Raw genomic sequence first — 24,888 nt, 5'->3', positions numbered from 1 at the left:
TCTCAAGGAGATCCAGAGAAGCACGTCTTCACTCGTGCATGCCGTAGCCACGCCCCCCCCAAAAGGAATTTAACCTGCCCAAGAACCGCCTAATCTGTGACATGCCCACCAGGTGGAACTCAACGTTGGTCATGCTGCATCGGCTGCACACGCAGCAGAGGGCCATCAATGAGTAGCTGTGCGACTATGGCACCAGGACAGGGTCAGGGGAGCTTGTTTTTTTTCCCCACGCCAGTGGACCATGATCAGGGATGCATGCACTGTCCTGTCACCATTTGAGGCCACGAGGATGGTGAGCAGTGACAGTGCATGCTTCAATGACACTGTCCCCCTTGTCCACCTGTTGGAGCACACGCTGCTTGGAATAATGGACAGGGCACTTGAGGCAGAACAGATGCAGGAAGAGGAGGACTTCCTTAGCTCTCTAAGCCCCCTTTATCCAGACAATGTTCCTGCGTGCCCGCCGATCACACAGGAAGAGGATGAGGAGGAGGATTGTTTTAGCATGAAGGTGGAGCCTGGCACTCAGCATCAGCAGCAGTCTTTAAGGGATCATTTACAGTCCCAAGAAACCCATGGACTTGTACGTGGCTGGGAGGAGGTAGCTGTGGATCATGTCGTCCTTAGTGACCCATAGGACTCCAGACCGAATGCCTCAGCAAACCTACGCTGCATGGCCTCCCTGATCCTGCAAAGCCTGCGGAAGGATCCTCGTATTCGTGGTATCAAGGAGAGGGATCAATACTGGCTGGCAACCCTCCTTGATCCACGTTACAAGGGTAAGGTTGTGGACCTTATCTTGCCATCGCAGAGGGAGCAGAGGATGAAATATCTTCGGGAGGCCTTGCAGAAAGGTCTGTGCAACGCGTTCCCAGAGACTGGGAGGTTACAAACTCCTGTTCCTGGACAACATGTTGCTGAGGCTTTGGTCAGTCAAAGAAGGAGCGGTGGAGAAGGTGGCCGTCTGACCGATGCGTTCAGACAATTTTTTAGTCCGCAGCCCCAAGGTATGATCGGTTCCAGCAACCATCGCCAGCGTCTGTTTTACATGGTGCAGGAATACCTAGGGGCAAGATCTGACTTGGACACCTTTCCCACCGAAAATCATCTGGGTTACTGGGTCTTGAGGATGGATCACTGACCAGAGCTTGCACAGTATGCAATTGAGCTACTGGCCTGTCCTGCATCCAGCGTTCTTTCGGAACGCACATTCAGTGCTGCTGGAGGCTTTGTAACCGATCACAGGGTGTGTCTGTCCACCGACTAGGTCGATCGACTGACCTTCATAAAAATGAATCAGTCTTGGATCACCACCAGCTACCAAGCACCTAATGCTGATGTAACCGGATAATTTTTTTTGAAATGTCAGATCCCTTCAAAGACTGCCTATGCTGATGCTGAGTGACTATCCTGTTATGCTGAGTAATTATCCTCTTCCTCCTCAATGATCATGCTGATAGCTTGTAAGAACATTTTTGGTTCTGGGCGCCGCCACCAGTGCCTAATGCCCAATTTTTCAGCCCCTGTTTAACAGGGGCGTGTAATTACAATTTTTGATGCAATTCTTTGCAGCAGGGCTCGTTCCTGCGCTCCAACTAGAGTATCTGTGAAGGGTTGCAGTGTTGTGGCACCAGCACCAGTGCCTAAGGCCCAATTTTTCTGCCCCTGTTCAACAGGGACATGTAATTAGAATTCTTGATCTAATATTTCACAGCAGGGCCCCTTTCTGCGCCCACCAAGAGTAACTGTGAGGACTTGCAGTGTTGTGGCACCACCACCACCACTACCAAAGGCCCAGTTTTTCTGCCCCTGTTCAACAGGGGCATGTAATTACAATTCTTGATATTATATTTCACAGCAGGGCCCATTCCAGCACCCACCAAGAGTAACTGTGAGGAATTACAGTGTTGTGGCACCAGCACCACCACCACCATCACCAAAGGCCCAATTTTTCTGCCCCTGTTCAAAAGGGGCATGTAATTACAATTCTTGATCTAATATTTCACAGCAGGGCCCTGTGAGGGCTTACAGTGTTGTGGCAACACCAACACCTAAGGCCCAAATTTCTGCTGAGTATATAGGGCAGGCCCCTACTTTCAAACATCCAACTTACAGACTCCTACTTGCAAACGGAAGGAGACAACAGGAAGTGAGATGAACCTACCCCTAGGAAGGGAAATTTTCTCCTGTAAGAGTCAATATGGGAAAAACGTTTCTCCTTTCCACTGATGCTTTCCAATCCTTGTTCCACAAAAAAACCCAAATTTTCAAAAAACATTTGTCATTGGGACAAAAAGTGAGGTGAAATCTTCTAAAGAAAACAAATGTCACAGGAGTGATAACCCTTCCCTATGTTTTCCAAAAAGCTTAAAATAGATTTTTTTGCTGGAGCTAAACACGTTAAAAATGTACCAGTTCAAAATTACAAACAGATTCTACTTAACAAACCTACAGTCCCTGTCTTGTTTGCACCGCCTGTATACTGCTGTTCAGAGTATATAGGGCCTGGTGGTCCCACACCTTTCCTTTTTTTTAATTTGGGTGCGGGGTTCCCCTTAATAGCCATACAAGACCCAAAGGGCCTGGTAATGGACTGGGGGGTACCCATGCCGTTTGTCTCACAGATTTTCATCCATATTGCCATATTTCATCCATATTGCCAGGGCCCGACATTACATTAAAGCCGCAAGCAGTTTTAAATGACTTTTATTCCTTTAAAAATGTCATTTTGTGCAGGGACTGTTCTAAGCACGGGAAACACGTGCCACTTTACAGGCATACTATAGACACCCCCCAGATACAATATTTAACCACTTCAATACCAGGCACTTAGACACCTTCCTGCCCAAGCCAATTTTCAGCTTTCAGCGCTGTCGCAATTTGAATGACAATTGCGCGGTCATGCTACACTGTACTCAAACAATTTTTTGATCATTTTGTTCCCACAAATCTTTTGGTGGTATTTGATCACCTCTGTGGTTTTTATTTTTTGCGCAACAAATAAAAAAAGACCTAAAATTTTGAAAAAAAAAAAGTTTTTCTTTGTTTCTGTTAAAAATTTTTGTAAATAAGTACGTTTTCTTCTTCAATGATGGGCAATGATATGGCTGCACTGATGGGCACTGATACGGTGGCACTGATGGGCACCGATGAGGTGGCACCAATGAGGTGGCACTGATGAGGTGGCACTGATGGGCACTGATAGGTGGCACTGATGGGCACTGATAGGTGGCACTGGTATGCAGCACTGATGGACACTCATAGGTGGCACCGATGGGCACTCATAGGCAGCACTGATGGGCATTCGTAGGTGGCATTGATGGGTACTTATGGGTGGCACTGATGGGTGGCATGGATGGGCACTGATAGGTGGGCACTGATGGGCACGGATGGGCACTGACAGGTGGCACCGATGGATACTGATGGGTGGCACTGATGGCACTGATTGATGGCACTGATGCCCCTAAGGGTGGCATTGCTGGGCATCACTGCTATATAATGGTGCCAATCAGTGCCCATTTGTGGGCACTGATTTGCACAGATTGGGCACTGACTGGGCACATGTGGATGGCCATGGGGTACATACCTGGCCATCCACATGTTGCCCCCTTCCCTGGTGGTCCTAGTGGCGATCCCTGGTGGTCCAGTGTGATGATCTAAGGGGGGGCTGCGCTGATAAACAATCAGCGCAGACCCCCCTGTCAGGAGAGCCGCCAATCGGCTCTTCCTATTGACATCGTGATTGGACACGGCTGATCACGTGGTAAAGAGCCTCTGCCGGAGGCTCTTTACCAAGATCGGTGGAGTGGTGTGTCAGACTGACACCACCGATCGCAGCGATGCGTGCCCCCGCGGGCGCGCGGCGGCATGTTATCCTGCTGGACGTCATATGACGCCCAGTCAGGATAACTGAACCACCGCCCGGCCGTCATCTGCTATGGGCCGGACGGGAAGTGGTTAAAGGAATATTTCACTTTTTTTTTTACTTTAAGCATCATTAAAATCACTGCTCCCGAAAAAAGGCCATTTTTTAAAACTTTTTTTTGCATTGATATATGTCCCCTGGGGCAGGACCCGGGTCCCCAAACCCTTTTTAGGACAATACCATGCAAATTAGCCTTTAAAGTTAGCACTTTTGATTTCGAACGTTCGAGTTCTATAGACGTCAATGGGGTTCTAACGTTCGTGCAAATTTTCGGTTCGTTGGCAGGTTCTGGTGCGAACCGAACCGGGGGGTGTTCGGCTCATCCCTACTCTGCACCAGCCCACTGTCTCTAGCACTCTACAGGACCTGGCTGTCACACTGACAGCACAGCCTTGCAGAGTGGTTCCACTGATGAAATCAGCAGGGTCCCTCTGTCAATGTTACATGTGCCCCGCTTGTATCAACAATGCTGGCAACAGCTACAAATATACAGAGGACAGCGGACCGGTGAACACAGTGAAAGCATTCTGTTCTTCATTAATTTATGAATGTGGCTGGGCAGCTGCATCCTTCATTCATAAAGTAGTGTTTTGTGTAAATTGTAAATAAAAAAGAGGAAGTCGGGTTAGTTAATTGTGAATCAATTTTTACTACATTTTTTGCAATTTTTTTTACCATCTCTTCGTAAATGTTTAAAGGAAGGATTCATTGTTTTTTGTACAACTGCTTTAAAAAAAAATCTTTGTAGCAAAAACATTATTTTGATACCCTTAATAAACGGTTGTCATCAGTAGGTGTGGGGCAGAGGTCATGGACCCTCTTTACCTTTCCAGGTATGCTGCTGGGGAGAGGGGCTAACTGCCCTGACTCCCTGGAGCCGTGGAGACATGGTAGGTGCTAAGCAGAGGCCAGCGGCACTCTATCCTGTTGCCAGTGCTTTAGCTGGGGACCCCACCTCCGCCACTCTGGCTGACTGTTGGGGAGTGAGGATGGCTTCCTCCGCTCCCAGACTGTGGATCTGCCGCTGGGGAGGGAGGACGACCACCTCTTCTCCCAGACTGTGGATCTGCCACTGGGGAGTGAGAATGGCTTCCTCCTCTCCCAGGTCCTTGAACTGCTGCTGTGGAGATGAGACGGCTGCTCCATCTTCCGTATGCTCATCCAGCTGCTGGGAAGACATTTCTCTGGTATTGTCTCCTAGGTGCACAGATTCTTGCAGAGAAGGGAAGATTGTTTCCTCCGCTCTGGCTGACTGTTGGGGAGGGAGGATGGCTCCCTCTGCTCTCAGACTGTGGATCTGCCGCTGGGTAGGGAGGACAACCACCTCCTCTCCCTGACTGTCAGGAAAGGCTTGCTGGGAGCAGTAGTTCTACACAAGCTGGTGCGCGATTGCAGGTGCCTATGTGCAGGCAGCAGGCAGGCTATTTAAACTCACCTGCTACACTGAAGCTCTGCTGTCTGATCTACAGCGTTCCCTGTGAGTTACTTGCTTATCTGATCTGTTCCTCTGATTACCCGGCTTGCCCTGTGGCTACCTCTGCTATCCGCTTGCATCTGACCCCGGCCTATCCACAACCTTGCACCTGCCTTATCCTCTGGTCCATCCGTGCCTGCCTGTTACCGACCCAACTTGTCCAGTGACTCCGCTCCTGTCTCCTGCATCTGTTCCAGTACTGTCTGTCTGTGTATGACTCGGCCTGCTCGACCTTCCTGTGTTCCAGTCCCTGGAACCTCCTCTCTGTATCCTGTGACTGTCTTCCTGATACAAGCCTGTTCCAGTCTTCAGCCAAGTCTGCTGTCTCCAGTCTGCTGACCCCCAGCTACAGCATCATCCGGAACTCCAGACCTATGTACTGTGGGGAACCTGGGCACTATGTGAGATCCTGTCCGGCCAAGATCCGTAAGTGCCTCTCAATTTCTGCTGACCACACTCTTGCTGTAACCAACACTTCTTCTCACTTTGCTCTCCCAGTTCTGTTGCAGCTCCCCAGAAGGAACATCCAGATTCGGGAGCATGTAGCTGCTTCATGGACTCTACCTTTGCAGCTAAACATTTGATCCCTTTATTACCCAAGGCTCAAGGACTTTTAGTACATCTAGCCGATGGGTCTGCCATCAAGTCGGGTCCTGTCACACAGGAGACTACCCCTCTACCAGCCACCATTGCCAATCTCCACCAAGAACTGTTATGCCTGGATAGCATCATATCACCACTGTTCCCAGTCATTCTTGGCATGCCCTGAGTACAGGCCCACAACCCTCACATCAATTAAGCCACCAGAGAATTCACCTTCCCTTCTCCTTACTGCCATCAACAATGCCTTCAAGAAGTTGCCAATAACTCTTCCTCTTTGATGTGTCTGGACTCTGAAGTTCACCAATCAGTCCCAGTGGCGTACCATGACTTCTTGGACGTCTTCAGTAAAAAGGGTTCAGAGACTCTTCCTCCCCACCGAGTCTATGACTGTCCTATTGAACTCCTTCCAGAGGCCGAGGTGCCTTTTGGAAGAATTTTCCCTCTAACAGAACTAGAGCTGGGTACACTCAAACAGTACATTGATGACAATCTGAAGAAGGGGTTTATCTGCCCGTCCACATCTCCGGCAGGAGCTGGCATCTTCTTTGTGGAAAAGAAGGATCACACTCTACGGCCTTGTATTGATTATCGCAAACTTAATAAAATCACCATTAGGAATTGCTATTCTCTCCCTTTAGTACCTGAATTATTCCAGATACTTGGGGCTGCAGTCAGCTTCACCAAACTTGACCTTCGGGGGGGCCTATAACTTGGTCCGCATCAGGGAAGGTGACGAATGGAAGACAGCTTTCCGCACCCGATTCGGACATTTCGAATACCTGGTGATGCCATTCGGACTATGCAATGCTCCTGCCACCTTCCAACACTTTATCAATGATATTTTTCGAGACTACCTAGACCTGTTTGTCATTGTCTACATGGATGACATTCTGATCCTCTCTTCCTCCATTGACAGTCATCGCAAACATGTCAAGTATGCGTTGGGTCGGCTCTGGCAGCACGGCCTATACGCCAAACCCGAAAAATGTGAATTTGAACAGCAAAGTATACAATTTCTTTGACTGATTATCTCAATCGAGGGCATTAAGATGGATCCCCAAAAGATTTCCGCTATCTTAGAATGGCTAGTCCCTGCAGACAAGAAGGGGATTCAACGGTTCGTGGGATTTGCAAACTTTTTACCGCAAGTTCATTAAAGGCTTCTCAGCCATCATCTCCCCCATTACGCAGTTGACCAAGCAGGGAGCCTGATTCCACTGGACTCCTGAGGCTCAAGTTGCCTTTGATGCCCTCAAAAACTGTTCATCTCTGCTTCCGTGTTAAAACACCCTGACTCTACCTTACCATTTGGTTCTGGAAGTTGATGCTTCTGAAGTTGCTGTCGGTGCTGTGCTCTCACAACGACAGGGATCCAAGGCTCTTCTGTTCCCCATTGCCTTCTTCTCCCATAAGCTATCTGCAGCAGAAAGAAACTATGACGTGGGGGACCGAGAACTGTTGGCGATAAAAGCCGCATTGGAGGAGTGGCGATATCTGTTGGAAGGGGCAGCTCACCCGATTCTGATTTATACTGACCATAAAAATCTGGAATACCTGAGAACTGCAAAAAGATTAAGGCTACGTCAAGCCAGGTGGGCATTATTCTTTTCCAGATTCTCCTTCCATGTCACCTACCCTGTTCGAAGAACACAAAACCAGACGCCTTGTCTCGCATGTTCAATGACTCTAAAACAACTGTATCCTCAGATACCATTCTGCCCACGGAAAATTTTCTTTTAATACAGGAAGATCTACTATCCTTTGTCAAACAGGCTTCCATTGAAATTCCCCTCCCCCTGAAGCAAAGTTGCTAGCAAAAGATGGCCTGTTTTGGCACGATGACAAAATCTTCATACCTTATGCCCTGTACACACGATCGGACATTGATCGGACATTCCGACAACAAAATCCATCGGATTTTTTTCGACGGATTTTCAAACTTGTCTTGCATACACACAGTCGCGCAAAGTTGTCAGAAAATCCGATTGTTCTGAACGCGGTGACATAAAACATGTACGACGGGACTATAAACGGGGCAGTAGCCAATAGCTTTCGTCTCTTAATTTATTCTGAGCATGCGTGGCACTTTGTGCGTCGGATTTGTGTACACACGATTGGAATTTAAACGATCGGATTTTGTTGTCGGAAAATTTTATATCCTGCTCTCAAACTTTGTGTGTCGGAAATTCCGACGGAAAAAGTCCAATGGAGCCCACACACGATCAGATTTTCCGACAACACAATCCGATCGCACTTTTTCCATCGGAAAATCCGACCGTGTGTACAAGAGTCTCCAGGTCACTATACTTGAACTCTGTTAGCCGGACACTTTGGCGCACCTAAGACATCTGATCTGGTACAATGTACATTCTGGTGGCCTCAAGTAGCAAAAGACTGTAAGAAATATATGGAATCTTGCACCACCTGTATCCGAAGCAAGAGTAATAGAACCAAGGCCTGGGCTTGCTTAAACCATTACCTGTTCCAGATAGGCCTTGGAAACTGATTTCCATGGACTTCAATGTAGAACTTCCTCCCGCAGAGGGTCATACCACCATCTTCGTGGTGGTGGACCGGCTGTTCAAAATGGCACACTTATTGTAATGAAAGGAACACCTGCAGCCCCGAAACAGCGCAAGTCTTAATCAGGGAAATTGTTAAACTTCACGGAGTGCCGGCTATCATCATCTCAGACAGGGGAGTACAGTTCACCTCCAGGTTCCGGAAAGCATTATGTGAGTCCATTAGCATCGAATTATAATTTTCCTCAGCCTACCACCCACAGACAAACGGGCAGATGGAGAGGACCAACCAGACCCTCGAACAGTACCTATGTTGTTTTTCTTCTTTTTCTCAAGGCGACTGGATCTCCCTGCTGCCGTTAGCTGAGTTAGCTTACAACAACTCTACCCACTCCATCATAAAACAAACCCCTTTCTTTGCCAACTATGGGTACCATCCATCATTCCTGCCTAATTCCATTCCGGAATGTTCTATGCCAGCTGTTCTCAAGACTGTAAACTTCTTCAGCACCAATAACAAGTTACTACAAGAAACAATGAAATAAAGCACATGAACACCACAAAGAGACCTTTGACAAGAAAAGACGGGGAGAATTGATTCTGGAACCCGGAGACCAGGTATGGCTGTCCATGGTAAACCTAAGGCTGGCGTGCCCTTCAAGAAAGTTGGGTCCTAGGTTTGTGGGTCCTTTTCCAGTAAAAAAAAGGATCAATGAGGTGGCCTACGAGCTGGAACTGCCGGATCCATTTCGGATACACCCCGTTTTTCATGTCTCTTTATTAAAACCTGCTCTTTCCAACTCTTTCCCAGGATGAGATATGGGTCCTCCTGAACCCGTAGTGATCAGTGGGGAAGAAGAATTCGAAGTGGAAGCAATCATGGATTGTAGAAGGAGAAACAACCAAGGGGTATGGGACTGAAGAGAATTTGTGGGAGCCTGAAGGTAATATCCACGCCAAGAGACTGATCCAATCCTTCAAAAAGTCCCACCCTGAGAAATTGTCCCGGTTGGGCAACCGGAGACTGCCCCTGGGGGGGGGATGTCAGGAAAGGCTTGCAGGGAGCAGTAGTTCTACACAAGCTGGTGCCTGATTGCGGATGCCTATGCGCATGCACGCGATCCCCGGCTCCAGGCAGGCTATTTAAACTCAGCTGTTACACTGAAGCTCTGCTGTCTGATCTACAGCATTCCCTGTGAGTTACTTGCTTATCTGATCTGTTCCTGTGATTACCCAGCTTGCCCTGTGACTACCTCTGCTATCCGCCTTCATCTGACCCCGGCATGTCCATTAACTTGCACCTGCCTTATCCTCTGGTCCATCCGTGTCTGCCTGTTACCGACCTGGCTTGTCCAGTGACTCTGCTCCTGTCTCCTGCATCTGTTCCAGTACTGTCTGTGTATCCTGTGAGTGTCTTCCTGATACAAGCCTGCCTGTTTGTCAGGGCTGGGCTCAACACTTTCTTCTCAAAGCTGGTCGTCCAGCCCAGATGATCTCTGCCTTCGCCTTGGTCACATCTCTAGAGACGCTCTCCTGTGTTCCTGTTAAAGACTTGCTTGACTGACATTCCTTCTGGCTCCAGATTCTGCTTGCTGTTCTAATACGCTCATCGCTGGATCTGTAACATTTTGGCTTGTCTGACTATCCGTTCCAGTTCCTGAACTCTGGCTATGTTTTGACTACGTTTACTCTGTTTACCTTTTTATTATTATTATTATTATTAAACAAGTGTGATTTAAATGTACTTCTGTCTCAGTCTGATTCATGGTTTCTGACAGTAGGCGAAGGCTATGAATTCAGAAGATGCAGTCAATCCACTTGTTGGTAATATTTTTTCCAGATTGGATGAGCAGGATCACCGCATGGATCAGTTTGCCATGGCATTACAAACGCTCCTGAGTTGCACGGCTCACCTGCAATCTCCCACTGTGGCTGCTCCGGCACAACCTGTGTTGCAGGCCATCCCTGCTGCTGCTCCAGTCTCTGTGCAGGCACCCGCCTTGAGTATTACCTCTATAAGAGGTATGTCTGGTTCCGCTCTGTTTCCCCAGCGATTTGGGGGCAATCCAGTCCAATGCAGAGGGTTTCTCAACCAGGTTGAGCTATACTTTGAGATGCTGCCCCAGGCGTTTCCAACGGACAGAAGCAAAGTAGGTTTTGTGATATCTTTGCTTTCTGAGAGAGCCTTGGCCTGGGCAAAGCCTCTATAGGAGACGCAAAACCTGTTGTCTTGAGTTACCCAGAGTTTGTGGCTTCTTTTAAGAGGGTATTTTTACGTTTCCGCTCCGCTTCTGCTGCCAACTGCCTCATGTCCATCAAACAGTACGAGAACTGTTGCCGATTACGCCTTTGAATTCTGTACTCTGGCAGCAGAGGTTGATTGAAACAATGAGGCCCTCGTGGCTGCTTTTTCTCGTGGTCTCTCGGATTCTCGCATACAGTACCTGGTGCATTGGAAAGGGTACGGTCCGGAGGAGCGTCTTGGGTCTCCTCCTCGGACGTACATGCCCCTGTCCTCCACAGTGATTTCCATAGACATTTCCCCCTCAAGACTGGTGGTCCTCCGAGGGGAAGGGGTCATTGAGGAGGGGGTACTGTCAGGGCTGGGCTCAGCACCTTCTTCTCAAAGCTGGCCGTCCAGCCCAGATGATCTCTGCCTTCACCTTGGTCACATCTCTAGAGACGCTCTCCTGTCTTCCTGTTAAAGACTTGCTTGGCTGACATTCCTTCTGGCTCCAGATCCTGCTTGCTGTTCTACTATGCTCATCTCTGGCTCCCTGACATTTTGGCTTGTCTGACTATCTGTTCCGGTTCCTGAACTCTGGCTATGCTTTGACTACATTTACTCTGTTTACCTTTTTATTATTCAACAAGTGTGACTTAACTGTACTTCTGTCTCAGTCTGATTCATGGTTTCTGACACTGTTCCAGTCTTCAGCCAAGTCTGCTGTCTCCAGTCTGCTGACCCCCAGCTACAGCATCATCCAGAACTCCAGACCTACCTTCCAGCTGCTGATCCTGCCAGGCACTCGTTCTACCTTGTACTCCCGCGCCTCCAGCCTCCTCTATCAGGGGCTGTGAGTCGGGGGCATAAGAGAGGCTTTCCTCTGCATATCGGGCTCATCTACTAGGTACATGACACTGACTGTGGAACTGCCGCTGGGGAGATGAGCCAGCTGCTCCATCTACCGCACCCTTAGCCGGCTGCTGGACAGATACATTCCTCCATCCAAGCTCATCCTGTGCAAAAACAGGTTCGTCAAGGTGAGTCAACATTTGCTGCATTCACCATAAGAGCTCCACTTCCATAATTGTGGATAGAGGCGGGCAAAGCACACCGTTACTCTCATTGCTGACACTTCAGCCGGGATTTTAAAGCTGTTGGCTGGTACTTCCCAACAGTCCCATGCAAAGGGAGCCCTGCTCAAGTGCTGAGCAGAGTCTAGCAGCTGTTTGTAGGCGATCTCCAGCTCCCATTCCTGAACGACTAGTACCTTCAACTCTTCCTGTGCCCAGAGTGTGTTCAGCATTCGATCTCTATAATTCATGATTTCCTCCAAACTCCACTCCAGATAGCTCTCAAAGTCAGGGTCCAGTACAACAGCCCCAAGCTGCCATAGCCAAAGCCTTCCATCGGGCTGTCGTCCGCTGTCCAATGGCACACATGGACTACATGCCAGCGAAGGGCTCTGTAGCTCTCAACTAGCCGCATCTCTGCAGGAACCAGCCTGCTTAACTTAGCTGTCCACTCCTTGTGCAGTTCCACCAATAACAGCACCCGCACTTCGTACTTCGACCAATACCTTTCCTGGATGGGGGGATCATTTTTCCCTGGTGGCGCTGCTCGCAGTCTAGCACTTCCTTCCAGAGTTGCAGGCAGACAGAATGATACCATCCCAGCAAGACCTACGACACTGGTCCCCTATGCTGCATCTCTCGCAGCCACTTTCCGAATTCCTCGTCCATGATGGCTGGTATCTGTACCGCTCCTCTTCTGCTAACCAGACCTCAGATCCTGGTGGTGGTTTGGATGTCCCAGATTGTAGGAAGCATCCTGCTGCTGCCAACTGTGAAAAACTGCTTTGGAACCATGCTTGGGTGCTAACTTCCACCAAACAGTGCCTCCTGCCCCCAAACCATTCCACGCAGACCGAGAGCTAATACCAGCCCTTTTTACCCCAAGCATTGTACACAGACAAGATTTTGGGATAGAACCAAAGGAATGACTGTTTATTGAAACTCACACACATACTTTATACCCCACAGGAGGACATTCCCATCTTGAGGATATTAGCATGACAATGCATACGTTAAACACCAATCGGTCTGTCACATTTCTTTGCCATCAAAAGTAGACTAACAAGGTCCCAGACCTCCACCTGGTCTGGACCTGCGTTAGCCGGGCATAGTGAACCCACATAGGTGGTCAACCTGATTTCCAATCTTGGCCATAGGGAAGGGTTGTCGCTGCTTCTTCTCTCAGGAAGGCTGAGGCTGCTGTTGGTGCTGGGCAGAGATCAGTGATGTTTGGCCCCGATGCCAGCTCTTCTGCTGGAGGCTTACCAATCCAATTAACAGTTAACTACTAACAGTGATCTTAATTAACCAGTAATCTACTTTGTTAATCAACAAACATAGAACATCCCACAATTAGTTGGTTACAAGGTGAAGTGGACACAATACTAGCAGACAGACAGAAACAATAGGTGACCCAATTAACAATGGGAAGGCAAACAATTGGAGAGACACATGACACTTTAATAAACAGACTATAGCAGGAGACCCCCAGCACCAGATTGCTTGAGCTGATTATATTAACATCTGCTCTGAGTCTTACAGTCTGAAGCAGTCATTGCTGGTGTGGGCCTAGAGACCCCAAATATGTATATGGGTCCTCCAGTTCCCAGAGTCTGTTTTGGGGGGAAACATAGACTTGAATCGGAAGCAAGACCACTCCAAGGGTCCCCCAGGCACACCCCCTCCCAAAGAGAAGTGTTCCATTAAAATCCAGGTCCCATAGTCAGTGGGTAGGAGGCTTGCCCCTAGTCCCCTCCAAAAGCCCCACTCCTGGTTGGGTCTGTCACACCAACCAAATGTGACAGACTGCCTGGCACCCTTCCTGGGTGCCTCCGCTAAGATACAGCTTCCTCAAATGACAAGGCCCATAGTCAGTAGAAGTGGCGTCACTAGGGTGTGGCTAATGAGGCTAGAGCCCCCCGAATCTGGGGCCCATTACCCCAAGTCCAGCCTCTCTGTACACCCCAGTCTGTCTTCTGTATACCCTAGCCTCTCTGTATACCCCAGCCTGTCTTCTGTATACCCTAACCTCTCTGTACACCCCAGCCCATCTTCTTTTTACCCTAGCCTCTCTGTATATCCCAGCCTGTCTTCTGTATACACTAGCCTGTCTCCTGTATACCCTAGCATCTCTGTATACCCTAGCCTGTCTTCTGTATACACTAGCCTCTCTGTATACCCCAGCCTGTCTTCTGTATACCCTAGCCTGTCTTCTGTATACCCCAGCCTGTCTTCTATATACATTAGCCTCTCTGTATACCCCAGCCTGCCTTCTGTATACCCTAGCCTCTCTGCACACCCTAGCCTGTCTTCTGTATACTCTAGCCTGTCTTCTGTATACCCAATCCTCTCTGTATACCCCAGCATGTCTTCTGTATACACTAGGCTCTCTGTATACACTAGTCTGTCTTCTGTATACCCTAATCTCTCTATATACCCTAGCCTGTCTATATATCATAGCCTGTCTTCTGTATACCCCAGCATGTCTTCTGTATACCCTAGCCTGTCTTCTGTATAACCTATCCTGTCTGTATACCGCAGGCTCTCTGTATACCCCAGCCTGTCTTCTATATACACTAGCCTCTCTGTATACCCCAGCCTGTCTTCTGTATACCCTAGTCTCTCTGAATAACCCAGCCTGTCTTCTGTATCCCTTATCCTCTCTGTATACACTAGCCTCTCTGTATACACTAGCCTCTCTGTATACCCCAGCATGTCTTCTGTATACACTAGGCTCTCTGTATACACTAGCCTGTCTTCTGTATACCCTAACCTCTCTATATACCCTAGCCTGTCTATATACCATAGCCTGTCTTCTGTATACCCCAGTCTGTCTTCTGTATACCCCAGCCTCTCTGTATACCCCAGCCTGTCTTCTATTTAGACTAGCCTCTCTGTATACCCCAGCCTGCCTTCTGTATACCCTAGCCTTTCTGCACACCCTAGCCTGTCCTCTGTATACCCTAGCCTGTCTTGTGTATACCCTAGCCTCTCTAAATATCCTAGCCTGTCTTCTGTATACATTAGCCTGTCTTCTGTATCCCCAATCCTCTCTGTATACCCCGGCATGTCTTCTGTATACACTAGGCTCTCTGTATACACTAGCCTGTCTTCTGTATACCCTAACCTCTCTATATACCCTAGCCTGTCTATATACCCTAGCCTGTCTTCTGTATACCCCAGCCTCTCTGTACACCTCTGCCTATCTGCATACCCCAGCCTGTCTTCTATATGCACTAGCCTATCTGTATACCCCAGCCTGCCTTCTGTATACCCTAGCCTCTCTGCACACCCTAGCCTGTCTTCTGTATACTCTAGCCTGTCTTCTGTATACCCTAACCTCTCTATATATCCTAACCTGTCTATATACATAGCCTATCTTTTGTATACCCCAGCCTGTCTTCTGTATACCCTAGCCTGTCTTCTATATACACTAGCCTCTCTGTATACCCCAGCCTGCCTTCTGTATACCCTAGCCTCTCTGCACACCCTAGCCTGTCTTCTGTAAACATTAGCCTGTCTTCTGTATCCCTAATCCTCTCTGTATACCCCAGCATGTCTTCTGTATACACTAGGCTCTCTGTATACACTAGCCTGTCTTCTGTATACCCTAGCCTCTCTGCACACCCTAGCCTGTCTTCTGTATACTCTAGCCTGTCTTCTGTATACCCTAGCCACTCTAAATACCCTAGCCTGTCTTCTGTATACATTAGCCTGTCTTCTGTATCCCTAATCCTCTCTGTATACCCCAGCATGTCTTCTGTATACACTAGGCTCTCTGTATACACTAGCCTGTCTTCTGTATACGCTAACCTGTCTGTATACCCCAGCCTCTCTGTATACCCCAGCCTGTCTTCTATATACACTAGCCTCTCTGTATACCCCAGCCTGTCTTCTGTATACCCTAGCCTCTCTGAATAACCCAGCCTGTCTTCTGTATACATTAGCCTGTCTTCTGTATCCCTTATCCTCTCTGTATACACTAGCCTCTCTGTATACACTAGCCTATCTGTATACCCCAGCATGTCTTCTGTATACACTAGCCTCTCTGTACACTAGCCAGTCTTCTGTATACCCTAACCTCTCTATATACCCTAGCCTGTCTTCTATATACACTAGCCTCTCTGTATACCCCAGCCTGTCTTCTGTATACCCTAGCCTCTCTGAATAACCCAGCCTATCTTCTGTATACCCTAGCCTGTCTTCTGTATACCCCAGCCTCTCTGTACACCCCAGCCTCTCTGTACACCCCAGCCTGTCTTCTATATACACTAGCCTATCTGTATACCCCAGCCTGCCTTCTGTATACCCTAGCCTCTCTGCACACCCTAGCCTGTTTTCTGTATACCCTAGCCTGTCTTCTGTATACCCTAACCTCTCTATATATCCTAGCCTATCTATATACATAGCCTGTCTTCTGTATACCCTAGCCTGTCTTCTGTATACCCTAGCCTGTCTTCTGTATACCCCAGCCTGCCTTCTGTATACCCTAGCCTCTATGCACACCCTAGCCTGTCTTCTGTATACCCTAGCCTGTCTTCTGTATACCCTAGCCTCTCTAAATACCCTAGCCTGTCTTCTGTATACATTAGCCTGTCTTATGTATCCCCAATCCTCTCTGTATACCCCAGCATGTCTTCTGTATACACTAGGCTCTCTGTATACACTAGCCTGTCTTCTGTATACCCTAACCTCTCTATATACCCTAGCCCAGTGGTGTCCAAACTATGGCCCTCCAGTTGTTAAGGAACTACAACTCCCATCATGCCTAGTCATGTCTGTGAATGTCAGAGTTTTACAATGCCTCATGGGAAGTGTAGTTCCGCAACAGCTGGAGGGCCGTAGTTTGGACACCCCTGCCCTAGCCTGTCTTCTGTATACCCCAGCCTGTCTTCTGTATACCCCAGCCTGTCTTCTGTATACCCTAGCCTGTCTTCTGTATACCCCAGCCTCTCTGTATACCCCAGCCTGTCTTCCATATACACTAGCCTCTCTGTATACCCCAGCCTGCCTTCTGTATACCCTGTTCTCTCTGCACACCCTAGCCTGTCTTCTGTATACCCTAGCTTGTCTTCTGAATACCCTAGCCTGTCTTCTGTATACCTTAGCCTGTCTTCTGTATCCCCAATCCTCTCTGTATACCCCAGCATGTCTTCTGTATACACTGGGCTCTCTGTATACACTAGCCTGTCTTCTGTATACCCTAACCTCTCTATATACCCTAGCCTGTCTATATACCCTAGCCTGTTTTCTATATACCCCAGCCTCTCTGTACACCCCAGCCCGTCTGTATACCCCAGCCTGTCTTCTACATACACTAGCCTATCTGTATACCCCAGCCTGCCTTCTGTATACCCTAGCCTCTCTGCACACTTTAGCCTATCTTCTGTATACCCCAGCCTGTCTTCTGTATACCCTAGCCTGTCTTCTGTATACCCCAGCCTGTCTTCTATATACACTAGCCTCTCTGTATACCCCAGCCTGCCTTCTGTATACCCTAGCCTCTCCCGGCATGTCTTCTGTATACACTAGGCTCTCTGTATACACTAGCCTGTCTTCTGTATACCCTAACCTCTCTATATACCCTAGCCTGTCTATATACCCTAGCCTGTCTTCTGTATACCCTAGCCTCTCCCGGCATGTCTTCTGTATACACTAGGCTCTCTGTATACACTAGCCTGTCTTCTGTATACCCTAACCTCTCTATATACCCTAGCCTGTCTTCTGTATACCCCAGCCTCTCTGTACACCTCTGCCTATCTGTATACCCCAGCCTGTCTTCTATATGCACTAGCCTATCTGTATACCCCAGCCTGCCTTCTGTATACCCTAGCCTCTCTGCACACCCTAGCCTGTCTTCTGTATACCCTAACCTCTCTATATATCCTAACCTGTCTATATACATAGCCTATCTTTTGTATACCCCAGCCTGTCTTCTGTATACCCTAGCCTGTCTTCTATATACACTAGCCTCTCTGTATACCCCAGCCTGCCTTCTGTATACCCTAGCCTCTCTGCACACCCTAGCCTGTCTTCTGTATACCCTAGCCACTCTAAATACCCTAGCCTGTCTTCTGTATACATTAGCCTGTCTTCTGTATCCCTAATCCTCTCTGTATACCCCAGCATGTCTTCTGTATACACTAGGCTCTCTGTATACACTAGCCTGTCTTCTGTATACGCTAACCTGTCTGTATATGGCAGCCTCTCTGTATACCCCAGCCTGTCTTCTATATACACTAGCCTCTCTGTATACCCCAGCCTGTCTTCTGTATACCCTAGCCTCTCTGAATAACCCAGCCTGTCTTCTGTATCCCTTATCCTCTCTGTATACACTAGCCTCTCTGTATACACTAGCCTATCTGTATACCTCAGCATGTCTTCTGTATACACTAGCCTCTCTGTACACTAGCCAGTCTTCTGTATACCCTAACCTCTCTATATACCCTAGCCTGTCTATATACCCTAGCCTGTCTTCTGTATACCCCAGCCTCTCTGTACACCCCAGCCTCTCTGTACACCCCAGCCTGTCTCCTATATACACTACCCTATCTGTATACCCCAGCCTGCCTTCTGTATACCCTAGCCTCTCTGCACACCCTAGCCTGTTTTCTGTATACCCTAGCCTGTCTTCTGTATACCCTAACCTCTCTATATATCCTAGCCTGTCTATATACATAGCCTGTCTTCTGTATACCCCAGCCTGTATTCTGTATACCCTAGCCTGTCTTCTGTATACCCCAGCCTGCCTTATGTATACCCTAGCCTCTATGCACACCCTAGCCTGTCTTCTGTATACCCTAGCCTGTCTTCTGTATACCCTAGCCTCTCTAAATACCCTAGCCTGCCTTCTGTATACATTAGCCTGTCTTCTGTATCCCCAATCCTCTCTGTATACCCCAGCATGTCTTCTGTATACACTAGGCTCTCTGTATACACTAGCCTGTCTTCTGTATACCCTAACCTCTCTATATACCCTAGCCTGTCTTCTGTATACCCTAGCCTGTCTTCTGTATACCCTAGCCTGTCTTCTGTATACCCCAGCCTCTCTGTATACCCCAGCCTGTCTTCTATATACACAAGCCTCTCTGTATACCCCAGCCTGCCTTCTGTATACCCTGTTCTCTCTGCACACCCTAGCCTGTCTTCTGTATACCCTAGCTTGTCTTCTGAATACCCTAGCCTGTCTTCTGTATACCTTAGCCTGTCTTCTGTATCCCCAATCCTCTCTGTATACCCCAGCATGTCTTCTGTATACACTGGGCTCTCTGTATACACTAGCCTGTCTTCTGTATACCCTAACCTCTCTATATACCCTAGCCTGTCTATATACCCTAGCCTGTCTTCTATATACCCCAGCCTCTCTGTCCACCCCAGCCTGTCTGTATACCCCAGCCTGCCTTCTGTATACCCTAGCCTCTCTGCACACCTTAGCCTGTCTTCTGTATACCCTAGCCTGTCTTCTGTATACCCTAACCTCGCTATATATCCTAGCCTGTCTATATACATAGCCTATCTTCTGTATACCCCAGCCTGTCTTCTGTATACCCTAGCCTGTCTTCTGTATACCCCAGCCTGTCTTCTATATACACCAGCCTCTCTGTATACCCCAGCCTGCCTTCTGTATACCCTAGCCTCTCTGCACACCCTAGCCTGTCTTCTGTATACTCCAGCCTGTCTTCTGTATACCCTAGCCTCTCTAAATACCCTAGCCTGTCTTCTGTATACATTAGCCTGTCTTCTGTATCCCTAATCCTCTCTGTATACCCCAGCATGTCTTCTGTATACACTAGGCTCTCTGTATACACTAGCCTGTCTTCTGTATACCCTAACCTCTCTATATACCCTAGCCTGTCTATATACCATAGCCTGTCTTCTGTATACTCCAGCCTGTCTTCTGTATACCCTATCCTGTCTGTATACCCCAGCCTGTCTTCTATATACACTAGCCTCTCTGTATACCACAGCCTGCCTTCTGTATACTCTAGCCTCTCTGAATAACCCAGCCTGTCTTCTGTATACATTAGCCTGTCTTCTGTATCCCTTATCCTCTCTGTATACACTAGCCTCTCTGTATACACTAGCCTCTCTGTATACCCCAGCATGTCTTCTGTATACATTAGCCTCTCTGTACACTAGCCAGTCTTCTGTATACCCTAACCTCTCTATATACCCTAGCCTGTCTATATACCATAGCCTGTCTTCTGTATACCCCAGCCTGTCTTCTGTATACCTCAGCCTGTCTTCTGTATACCCTAGCCTGTCTTCTGTATACCCCAGCCTCTCTGTACACCCCAGCCTATCTGTATACCCCAGCCTGTCTTCTATATACACTAGCCTATCTGTATACCTCAGCCTGCCTTCTGTATACCCTAGCCTCTCTGCACACCCTAGCCTGTCTTCTGTATACCCTAACCTCTCTATATATCCTAGCCTGTCTATATACATAGCCTATATTCTGTATACCCCAGCCTGTCTTCTGTATACCCTAGCCTGTCTTCTGTATATCCCAGCCTCTCTGTATACCCCAGCCTGTCTTCTATATACACTAGCCTCTCTGTATACCCCAGCCTGCCTTCTGTATACCCTAGCCTCTCTGCACACCCTAGCCTGTCTTCTGTATACCCTAGCCTGTCTTCTGTATACCCTAGCCTCTCTAAATACCCTAGCCTGTCTTCTGTATCCCCAATCCTCTCTGTATACCCCAGCATGTCTTCTGTATCCACTAGGCTCTCTGGATACACTAGCCTGTCTTCTGTATACCCTAACCTCTCTATATACCCTAGCCTGTCTTCTATATACACTAGCCTCTCTAAATACCCTAGCCTGTCTTCTGTATACATTAGCCTGTCTTCTGTATCCCCAATCCTCTGTATACCCCAGCATGTCTTCTGTATACACTAGGCTCTCTGTATACACTAGCCTATCTTCTGTATACCCTAACCTCTCTATATACCCTAGCCTGTCTATATACCATAGCCTATCTTCTGTACACACCAGCTTGTCTTCTGTATACCCCAGCCTGTCTTCTGTATACCCTATCCTGTCTGTATACCCCAGCCTCTCTGTATACCCCAGCCTGTCTTCTATATACACTAGCCTCTCTGTATACCCCAGCCTGTCTTCTGTATACCCTAGCCTCTCTGAATAACCCAGCCTGTCTTCTGTATACATTAGCCTGTCTTCTGTATCCCCAATCTTCTCTGTATACCCCAGCATGTTTTCTGTATACACTAGGCTCTCTGTATACACTAGCCTGTCTTCTGTATATGCTAACCTCTCTATATACCCTAGCCTGTCTATACACCATAGCCTGTCTATATACCATAGCCTGCCTTCTGTATACCCCAGCCTGTCTTCTGTATACCCTAGCCTGTCTTCTGTATACCCTAGCCTGTCTTCTGTATACCCCAGCCTCTCTGTATACCCCAGCCTGTCTTCTGTATACCCTAGCCTCTTTGAATACCCTAGCCTGCCTTCTGTATACCCTAGCCTGTCTTCTGTATACCCTAGCCTCTCTAAATACCCTAGCCTGTCTTCTGTATATATTAGCCTGTCTTCTGTATCCCCAATCCTCTCTGTATACCCCAGCATGTCTTCTGTATACACTAGGCTCTCTGTATACACTAGCCTGTCTTCTGTATACGCTAACCTCTCTATATACCCTAGCCTGTCTATATACCATAGCCTGTCTTCTGTATACCCCAGCCTGTCTTCTATATACCCTAGCCTCTCGGATTAACCCAGCCTGTCTTCTGTATACATTAGCCTGTCTTCTGTATCCTCTCTGTATACACTAGTCTATCTATATACCCCAGTCTGTCTATATACATAGCCTGTCTTCTGTATACCCTAGCCTGTCTTCTGTATACCCTAGCCTGTCTTCTGTATACCCCAGCCTCTCTGTACACCCCAGCCTGTCTTCTATATACACTAACCTATCTGTATACCCCAGCCTGCCTTCTGTATATCCCAGCCTCTCTGCACACCCTAGCCTGTCTTCTGTATACCCTAGCCTGTCTTCTGTATACCCTAACCTCTCTATATATTCTAGCCTGTCTATATACCCTAGCCTGTCTTCTGTATACCCTAGCCTGTCTTCTGTATACCCCAGCCTGTCCTCTGTATACCCTCTCTGTATACCCCAGCATGTCTTCTGTATACACTAGGCTCTCTGTATACACTAGCCTGTCTTCTGTATACCCTAACCTCTCTATATACCCTAGCCTGTCTATATACTATAGCCTGTCTTCTATATACCCCAGCCTGTCTTCTGTATACCCTAGCCTGTCTTCTGTATACCCTATCCTGTCTGTATACCCCAGCCTCTCTGTATACCCCAGCCTGTCTTCTATATACACTAGCCTCTCTGTATACCCCAGCCTGTCTTCTGTATACATTAGCCTGTCTTCTGTATCCCTTATCCTCTCTGTATACACTAGCCTCTCTGTATACCCCAGCATGTCTTCTGTATACACTAGCCTCTCTGTACACTAGCCTGTCTTCTGTATACCCTAACCTCTCTATATACCCTAGCCTGTCTATATACCATAGCCTGTCTTCTGTACACCCCAGCCTGCCTTCTGTATACCCTAGCCTCTATGCACACCCTAGCCTGTCTTCTGTATACCCTAGCCTGTCTTCTGTATACCCTAACCTCTCTATATATCCTAGCCTGTCTATATACATAGCCTGTCTTCTGTATACCCTAGCCTGTCTTCTGTATACCCTAGCCTGTCTTCTGTATATCCTAGCCTGTCTTCTGTATATCCTAGCCTGTCTTCTGTATACCCCAGCCTGTCTTCTATATACACTAGCCTCTCTGTATACTCCAGCCTGCCTTCTGTATACCCTAGCCTCTCTGCACACCCTAACCTGTCTTCTGTATACCCTAGCCTCTCTAAATACCCTAGCCTGTCTTCTGTATACATTAGACTGTCTTCTGTATACCCTAGCCTCTCTGAATAACCCAGCGTGTCTTCTTTATACATTAGCCTGTCTTCTGTATCCCGTATCCTCTCTGTATACACTAGCCTCTCTGTATACCCCAGCATGTCTTCTGTATACACTAACCTCTCTGTACACTAGCCTGTCTTCTGTATATACCCTAACCTCTCTATATACCCTAGCCTGTCTATATACCCCAGCCTGTCTTCTGTATACCCTAGCCTGTCTTCTGTATACCCCAGCCTCTCTGTACACCCCAACCTATCTGTATATCCCAGCCTGTCTTCTATATACACTAGCCTATCTGTATACCCCAGCCTGCCTTCTGTATACCCTAGCCTCTCTGCACACCCTAGCCTGTCTTCTGTATACCCCAGCCTGTCTTCTGTATACCCCAGCCTCTCTGTATACCCCAGCCTGTCTTCTGTATACCCTGGCCTCTATGAATACCCCAGCCTGCCTTCTGTATACCCTAGCCTCTCTGCATACCCTAGCCTGTCTTCTGTATATCCTAGCCTCTCTGCATACCCTAGCCTGTCTTCTGTATACCCTAGCCTCTCTGAATACACCGTTACAGTTCATATATAAATATATAAATGTAAATATACGTAAATATATGTACATATATTTGGACACAGGCACAATTTTCGTTTTTCTCGGGTATTTACCAAAACATATTCAAACTATAGCTATATAGTGGATATGGGCTGAAAGATCACACTCTCAGGTTTAATTTGAGGGTATGTACATCCGAATCGGAGGAAGGGTTTAGGAATTACAGCTCTTAAGAATAGCCATTCCACCTTTTTCAAGGGTTCAAAAGTAATTGGATAATTGAATTAAAAGCTTTTTCATGTCCAGATGTGGGCTTCTCCTTTGTTATTTTTTCATCAATTAAGTGGGTAAAAGGTCTGGAGTTGATTCTAAGTGTGGTTTTTGCATTTGGTATCTATTGCTGTGAACCTACATCATGCATTCAAGGGAGCTGTCCATGCAAGTGAAACAGGCCATTGTAAGGTTTAAAAAAATGAAACAAATCCATCAGAGAGATAGCAGCAACATTAGGAGTGACCAAATCAACAGTTTGGTACTGTCTGAGGAAAGAAGAATGCACTGGTGAGCTCAGCAACATAAAAAGGCCTTGACATCCACGGAGGACAACAGTGGTGAATGATCGCAGGATCCTCTCTATGGTAAAGTAAAACCCATTCACAACATCCAGACAAGTGAAGGACACTCTCCAGGAGGTGGGCGTATCATTGTCAAAGTCTACAACCAAGAGAAGACTTCACAAGAGCAAATACAGAGGGTTCACCATAAGGTGCAAACTATTCATAAGCCTGAAGAATAGAAAAGCCAGATCAGACTTTGCCAAAATACATCTAAAAAAGCCAGACCAGTTCTGGAAAAGCATTCTTTAGACGGATGAAACTAAGATTAACCTGTACCAGAATGACGGGGAAAGAAAGCGTGGAGAAGGCTTGGAACAGTTCATGATCCAAAGCACACAATGTCATCTGTAAAACATGGTGGAGGCAGTGTGATGGCATGGGCATGCATGGCTTCCAGTGGCACTGGGTCATTGGTGTTTATTGATGATGTGACAGAAGACAGAAGCAGCCGGATAAAATCTGTAGTGTTTGGAGATATACTGTCAGCCCAGCTTCAGCCAAATGCAGCAAAATTGATTGGACGGCGCTTCACAGTACAGATGGACAATGATCCAAAACACACTGCAAAAGCAACCCAGGAGCTTTTGAAGGAAAAGAAGTGGAATATTCTGCAATCTCAGAGTCAATCACCTGATCTCAACCCAATTGAGCATGCATTTCACTTGCTGAAGGAAAAACTAAAGGCAGAAAGACCCACAAACAACAACTGAAGGCCGCTACACTTAGAGCCTGGCAAAGCATCAGAAAGGAGGAAACCCAGTCTTTGGTAATGTCCACTTTAGGCAGTCATTGCCAGTAAAGGATTCTCAACAAAATATTAAAAATTAACATTTCATTTATGATTTTATTCATTTGTCCCATTTGTCCAATTACATTTGAGTCATTGAAAATGGGTTGACTGTGTATAAAAATGGTTGCAGTTCCTAAAATTTGTACTTGACATTTATG

General features: G+C 47.5%; 1 protein-coding gene across 2 annotated transcripts in view; it reads right to left on the bottom strand.

Annotated features, from left to right (window-relative positions):
• LOC141132687 (solute carrier organic anion transporter family member 1C1-like) overlaps positions 1–24,888 on the bottom strand; it is a 243,090-nt gene that overhangs the window by 49,003 nt on the left and 169,199 nt on the right. The window lies entirely within an intron of this gene.

This window comes from Aquarana catesbeiana, linkage group LG03 (genome assembly GCF_042186555.1).
Source record: "Aquarana catesbeiana isolate 2022-GZ linkage group LG03, ASM4218655v1, whole genome shotgun sequence".
NCBI lineage: Eukaryota > Metazoa > Chordata > Amphibia > Anura > Ranidae > Aquarana > Aquarana catesbeiana.
This window is presented reverse-complemented; position numbering and strand designations above follow the sequence as displayed.